General features: G+C 41.3%; 1 non-coding gene across 1 annotated transcript; it reads left to right on the plus strand.

Moving 5' to 3' along the window:
- The first annotated feature begins 2,975 nt into the window (after positions 1 to 2,975).
- Positions 2,976 to 3,082, plus strand: LOC141698848 (small nucleolar RNA R71). The gene has a single exon (XR_012565347.1). It is a non-coding gene; the product is annotated as a small nucleolar RNA R71 (small nucleolar RNA).
- Positions 3,083 to 8,004: the final 4,922 nt, after the last annotated feature.

The raw sequence follows: 8,004 nt of genomic DNA on the forward strand, positions 1-8,004 counted from the left end.
TAACTGGTGCAGTGATCAAACTCTTCTTGAGAGTCTCGAATGCTGCCAAACATTCATCATCAAATTTGAAAGGCACATCTTTCTCAAGCAAATTGCACAACGGCTTAGATATCTTTGAAAAGTCCTTGATGAATCGCCGATAAAAACCCGCATGACCAAGAAAACTACGGATTCCTTTCACAGAATTGGGTAGGGGAAGATTTTCAATGACTCCCACCTTGGCCTTGTCCACCTCCAGACCCTTGCTAGAGACCTTATGCCCAAGGATAATGCCTTCACACACCATAAAATGACATTTCTCCCAATTAAGCACCAAATTAGTTTCCACGCATCTTTTGAGTACGGCGCGCAGATTATTCAAACATTCATCATATGAGTGTCCAAAGACGGAGAAGTCATCCATGAACACTTCGACGTTATTTCCAATCATGTCAGAGAATATAGCCATCATACATCTCTGAAAGGTGGTCGGGGCGCCACATAACCCAAACGAAACTCTACGAAAAGCAAATGTGCCAAATGGACAAGTGAAGGTAGTCTTTTCCTGATCCTCTGGTGCAATACAAATCTGATTATACCCGGAATAACCATCCAGAAGACAAAAATACTCATGTCCCGCCAATCTGTCAAGCATTTGATCAATAAATGGAAGAGGAAAGTGATCCTTCCTTGTGGCTTTGTTCAATTTCCTATAATCCATGCATACTCTCCATCCTGTAACTGTTCGAGTAAGGATGAGCTCATTCTTTTCATTTGCGACCACAGTGATACCTCCTTTCTTAGGTACACATTGTACGGGGCTCACCCACGAGCTGTCAGAAATAGGATAAATGATGCCTGCATCTAGCCATTTCAGAATTTCTTTCTTTACCACCTCCTTCATGATCGGGTTCAGTCTTCGCTGCTGTTCCACAGTTGGCTTACTACCTTCCTCTAACAGAATTTTATGCATACAATATGAAGGACTTATCCCCTTGATGTCTGCTATGGTCCATCCTATAGCCGATTTGAATTCTCTCAAAATCCTTAAGAGCTTGTCTTCCTCACTACCTGAAAGGTCAGCTGAAATAATAACAGGTAACGTATATGAATCACCTAAAAAAGCATACCTCAAGTGTTCAGGTAATGGTTTGAGCTCCAATATAGGTGCTTCCTCTATTGATGGTTTGAGCTTCCCTTCAGCGTTCTTGAGGTCAGAAGTACCAAGAGATTCAAATGGTATGTCCAGCTTTCGCTTCCAGGGAGAAGCGTTCAGATATTGTAATTGCTCGTTGCTATCTTCATCATCACTGTCAAATTCCCCCACTAAGGCCTTTTCCAATGCATCAGACATTAGCATGTGCTCGAGTTCCGAAGTAACCGCGGAATCAATCACATCCACTTTTAAGCACTCCTCATCTTCTGTAGGGAATTTCATTGCCTTGAATACGTTGAAGGTCACATCCTGATCTTGGACCCGCATAGTAAGTTCCCCTTTTTGCACATCTATCAAGGTACGACCAGTAGCCAAGAAAGGCCTCCCCAAGATTATGGGAATCTTCTTATCTTCCTCAAAATCCAGAATAACGAAATCTGCAGGAAAGAAGAGCTTATCCACCTTGACGAGCACATCCTCAACTATGCCCCTTGGGTAAGTAATGGAACGGTCAGCCAATTGTAGCGACATGTATGTGGGTTTTGGATCAGGCAGATCCAGCTTTTTAAAGATCGACAAAGGCATTAGATTAATGCTTGCTCCCAAATCACAAAGGCACTTGTCAAAAGCTAGATTGCCAATGGTGCAAGGAATGGTGAAGCTTCCTGGATCTTTCAGCTTTGGCGGTAACTTTTGCTGCAGAACAGCGCTGCATTCTTCCGTGAGAGCAACGGTTTCAAGGTCATCCAGTTTCACCTTCCTTGAAAGAATAGTCTTCATGAACTTCGCATAACTAGGCATTTGTTCCAGAGCCTCAGCGAAAGGTATATTGATGTGAAGTTTCTTGAACACCTCCAGAAACTTCCCAAACTGTCTATCCAGCTTTTGTTGCTGTAATCTCTTAGGAAAAGGTGGTGGAGGATAGAGCTGTTTCTCCCCTGTATTAGCCTCAGGCAGAGTGTGTTCAACAGTAGTCTTCCTTGGTTCCGCCGCTTTCTCCTTTTGCTTAGATTCTTCATCTCTAACTTCAGCTTCGACTTCTTTTGCCTTTTCAGCATCAGCTACTTTTCCAGACCTTAAGGTAATAGCCTTGACTTGCTCTTTAGCTTCCTTCCTACCTGGTACTTCCGTGTCACTGGGGAGAGTGCCAGGTTGACGATTGAGCACTGCATTGGCTAATTGACCGATTTGATTTTCCAAGGTCTTGATAGACACCGCCTGACTCTTGCACAACAGCTTAAGTTCCTCAAAATCAGCACTAGTAGGTGCAGCTGCACTTCCCTGTTGAGGATATGATTGCCTTGTAGCATACTGCTGTGGTTGCTGGAATCCAGGTAGGTTAAACTATTTACTCACTCCTTGCTGATATGTTGGCTGAATCGCATTCTGATTATTCCCCCAGCTGAAATTTGGATGATTTCTGTTATTAGGATGATAGGTCGCTGGCACAGGCTGCTGTTGTCGCTGATAATTATTCACATGCTGAACAGATTCGTTGACAAGAGAACACTGATCCGTAGCATGAGAACCTGCACAAAGCTCACAAACCATAGCTATTTGATTAACTCCATACGTAGCCAGAGAATCGACCTTCATTGATAGCGCTTGGAGCTGGGCTGCAATAGCGGTGGCTGCATCAACTTCCAGAATACCTGATACCTTGCCTGACGTCATCCTCTGAGTTGGGTTTTGATGCTCATTTGCAGCCATCGTCTCTATAAGATTATACGCCTCAGTATAGCTTTTAGCCCATAAGGCGCCTCCAGCTGCTGCATCGAGCATGGGCCGAGATTGGGCCCCCAAACCATTATAGAAACCAGTGATCACCATCCAATCCGGCATTCCATGATGTGGACATTTTCTCAACATTTCCTTGTAGCGTTCCCAAGCCTCGCACATAGATTCTGTAGGTTGCTGCGCAAACTGAGTAAGAGCACTCCTCATAGCAGCAGTCTTTTCCATTGGATAAAACTTCACCAGAAACTTTTGCGCAAGATCTTGCCACGTAGTGATGGACCCAGCTGGTTCAGAATGTAACCAGTCTTTAGCCTTATCCCTCAGTGAGAATGGGAAAAGCCTCAACTTGATAGCCTCATCAGTCACGCCATTATACTTAAAAGTGCTGCAGATCTCGACAAAATTTCTTATGTGCATGTTGGGGTCTTCAGTTGCCGCTCCTCCAAAAGAAACAGAATTCTGCACCATCTGAATAGTGCCCGGCTTGATTTCAAAGGTGTTAGCTTGAATAGCCGGATGAAGGATGCTTGACTGAATATCATCAATTTTAGGCCGAGAAAAATCCATAAGAGCTGGATCAGCTTGAACAATACGATCTCCCATGTTTACTGGTTCTTTCTGCTCAGCTCCTGAATCTGAATCCTCAAAATCTAACTTCTCCGGAATATCAAGAACTTCGTCTGTCTCCTCAGCTGTATCTAAAGTCCTCTTGCGAGCACGAGAACGAGTTTGCATAAACGCTTGCTAAAGTACCTGAAACACAACCGAAAAGAGTAAGTAACTATTACGTCCTAATCACTGAGTCCTAATGACCAATGATGGTAAGTACATAAACTAAACAAATACGCCGAGTCCCCGGCAGCGGCGCCAAAAACTTGTTAGAGCGAAAACACGCGCTAATATTCACGCAAGTATACGCGTTCGCAAGTAATATAGAATACTTTCTAGTTCGTTCCCTCAGAGACTCAGACTAATTTATTGTCTAATTAAACTCACTCACCAATGTATGATTACTTCTCAATGTTAAGATAATAACACTTAAAATTGTTGATCAAATATTAACTATAATTAACTACTTAATTAACCACTTAACTAACACTTCAAATTATCAATAATAAAACACTCATGAGATCATAACTTCATTATTACTTCCTTATATAGCCATTGTTATTACCTTTAGCATGTGACAGTGATGATATTAATCGAATAACACAAAACTGATAAAAGCCAACTTTCATTGTACTAATACCATTCTACCAAACATCCTCAATTAAGATAGAAGTTGAATAGTCATCAATTATGTTGAGTTCCTATATGTCTACAGAAATTGACAACACAACGATTTAAGCACAAGTTATTTCTTTTGATTACATAGGGCAAATAAAACTGTTAGAGTTACCCACTAATCATGCTCAACGTACATGAACCTATGCTAGCATGGCAAGTTCTAAATCTCAAGATCCACCGTCGCTTCACAAGAGATTAACACCCTATCTTATATGTTTGCGACGCACATAAGACGAATACGCACAACCAATACTAGATATCATGCAATCATCACACACTAAAGTATTAAACAATTAACTAAAGAATTCCATAATAAATCCGTTGTAACCTCATGATCACAATTAGCCCATAATAGAACTTATCGCCATCATGGGTTCATATGAAATCATGACAAACAACACAAGAAAATAATAACTACACTAATTATATTAAAACCGAGTACGTCACAAGAGTAAATAAGTCAAAGCAAGAAAACTAGCATCCAACGTTACAACGAAACAAGAATCACAAGAATATATGCTTCCTCTTCGTTGCGGTGTGCTAAATCGGTCTTCTTCCTTATCTCCTTTGCTTCTTGCGTAAAACACAATCTAAAATATAATCTCCTTAATACTCTCCGTGAAAACGTCTCAAATCTACCTATGTAATAGTCCCATAAAACTCAGATTACAAAGAAGTTGGAAGCCAAACAGAAGTAGAAGTCTAAAATAATTTGTATTTTTTCCCGACCCTGCGCGGCCGCTCAGCATATCTGCGCGGGCGCGCAGGCTGCTGCGCGGCCGCTCAGCATTGCTGCGCGGGCGCGCAGGACCCTACTGGAAAAATTCCAAGCTTGCTCCGTTTCTTCGCCGTAATCTGCCCATTCCTTTCCTCTCGCAATGGTGAACACATGCCAAGGCTTATTCTTGATGATTCCTCCCCCGAAATGCAACTAATACCCTGAAATGCATAAACACTAGAAAAACGCATCAAATACACAAAATACTTGATTTCAAGACACCAATTTAAGCCATTTTAAGACGTTCTAAGTGGTATAAAATGCCACTTATCATGCAACTGCAATTTAGGGAATTGAACAACACATCTTCTAACTCTACTAAAAGAAAGGAACCTTCTAGTTTGAACCAAACATATCTTTGGCACTTGAGATTAGGTCATATTAACTTGAGGAGGATTCAAAGACTGGTAGTAGACGGGCCTTTAAGCTCATTGGCAGTGGAGCCATTTCCAGTTTGTGAATCCTGCTTGGAAGGTAAAATGACTAATAGGCCTTTCAAGGCAAAAGGGAATAGAGCCAAACAACTGTTAGAATTGGTTCACTCTGATTTATGTGGACCCATGAATATCCGAGCAAGAGGTGGTTATGAATATTTCGTCACTTTCATTGATGATTATTCTAGATATGGGTACGTTTATTTGTTGCACCATAAGTCTGAGTGCTTTGATAAGTTCAAAGAGTACAAAGCTAAAACGGAGAAGCGACTTAATAAAAGTATCAAGTCACTACGATCAGATTGTGGTGGCGAATACTTGCTTAGAGAATTTAGGGAATATTTATCAGAAAATGGGATAGAATCCCAGTTAACTGCACCAGGCACACCCCAGCAGAACGTTATAGCAGATAGAAGGAACCGAACTCTTTTAGAGAGTGTTAGATCGATGATGAGTTATTCGGATTTACCCAAGTCATTTTGGGGACATGCCTTAGAGACAGTAGCTTATCTTCTGAACTTGGTACCTTCTAAGTCGGTTCCTAAAACCCCCTTAGAATTGTGCACCGGGGATAAACCGAGTCTAAGACATATTCGAATATGGGGTTGTTCAGCACATGTGCTGAATAAGAACGCGACTAAGTTAGAATCTCGTACAGAAGTAAGGTTGTTTGTAGGCTACCCCATGGGAACGAAAGGATATTTATTTTATAGTCCGAAGAATCGGGATATCATTGTTAGCAACAATGCAAGATTCTTAGAGGAGGAATATATAATGAATCACAAACCCATGAGTAGTGTCATTTTAGAGGAACTAGTGGGAGGGACAAATAATACCCATGAAGCTGTAGTACAAGTAGAACAACCACAACATAATGTACAACCTGTCACTAATACCGCACCAGTGCCTCATCGTAGTGGGAGGGGTGTTCAACAGCCTGATAGATTCATGTTTTTGGGTGAGTCTTCAGACTTGGTCTCTGGTGAACATGATGATGATCCCCGTACATACGAAGAGGCAGCACAAGACAAAGATGCAGATCTTTGGCAAAAGGTGATGGAATCTGAGATAGAATCAATGTATTCTAATCAGGTCTGGGAGCTCGTGGAACCACCCAAAGGTATAAAACCTATTAGATGTAAATGGATCTACAAGAAAAAGAGGGGATTAGATAAAAAGGTGAAAGCCTGGAAAGCAAGACTTATTGTGAAAGGGTATACTCAGAAAGAAGGTATCGATTATGAGGAAACCTTTTCACCGGTAGTCATGCTTAAGTCAATCCATATTCTTTTATCTATAGCAGCTCATCTCGATTGTGAGATTTGGCAAATGGATGTCAAGACAGCTTTTCTTAATGGAAGTCTTGAAGAAACCATCTATATGCAGCAACCAAAAGGATTCATTAAGGAAGGCCAAGAGCATCAGATATGTAAGCTTAAGAGGTCTATTTATGGACTTAAACAAGCTTCTAGAGACTGGAATATTCATTTTGATCAGGCAGTCCAGTCATATGGATTTGATCAAAGTCCAAGAGAATCGTGCGTGTATAAGAGAAGTGAAGGTAATGCGGTGGTTTTTCTAGTACTATATGTAGATGATATTTTACTCATTGGAAACAATGTTGAGATGTTGTCATCAGTAAAGGCATGGTTGTTCAAACAATTTGACATGAAGGACTTAGGTGAAGCGGCATACATCCTTGGGATCAAAGTTATAAGGGATCGCAAGAAAAGGATGTTGGCTTTATCTCAAGAGCCCTACATAGATGAAGTATTAGCTCGTTTTAACATGCAGAACTCCAAGAAAGGTTTTCTACCTTTTAAGCATGGAGTTGCTCTATCTAAGAAGTAGTGTCCTTCGACACCTAAGGATATAGAGAGCATGAAAGCAGTTCCTTATGCTTCAGCATGTGGAAGCTTAATGTATGCTATGTTATGTACGAGGCCTGACATCTGCTTTGCTGTAGGCATGGTTAGTAGATATCAGTCGAACCCAGGTCAGGAACATTGGAGTGCAGTAAAAACTATACTCAAGTACCTGAGAAGGACTAAGGAGTATATGTTAATTTACAAGGCCTCAGATCTATTTCCTTTGGGATATACTGATTCATATTTCCAATCAGATAGGGATAAGAGGAAATCAACCTCGGGATATGTTTTTACTTTGGGAGGTGGAGCCGTTATATGGAGGAGTGTAAAGCAGAAATGCATTGCAGACTCCACCATGGAGGCCGAGTACGTGGCGGCCTCTGAGGCTGCCAAGGAGGCTGTATGGTTCAGGAACTTCCTTTTGGACTTAGATGTGGTACCTAATTTACCTAGGAGCTTGACTGTGTATTGTGATAACACTGGTGCTGTGGCAAATTCAAAGGAACCGCGAGACCACAAAGCAGCTAAACATATTGAACGTAAGTATCATCTCATACAAGGAATCGTAAAGTGAGGGGATATAGTTGTGGCTCACATATCATCAGAAGACAACCGAGCAGAACCTTTCACAAAGAGCTTGCCAACCAAGGTTTTTGACGAGCATGTGGAAGCGATAGGAGTCAGATGGATAGACACATAGATTTTTATGTAATAGTGGATTAAATAAACACTGATGTACACATAGAATATTTTGAGTATAAGTGG

This window comes from Apium graveolens, chromosome 11, assembly GCF_009905375.1.
Source record: "Apium graveolens cultivar Ventura chromosome 11, ASM990537v1, whole genome shotgun sequence".
NCBI classification, from domain to species: domain Eukaryota; kingdom Viridiplantae; phylum Streptophyta; class Magnoliopsida; order Apiales; family Apiaceae; genus Apium; species Apium graveolens.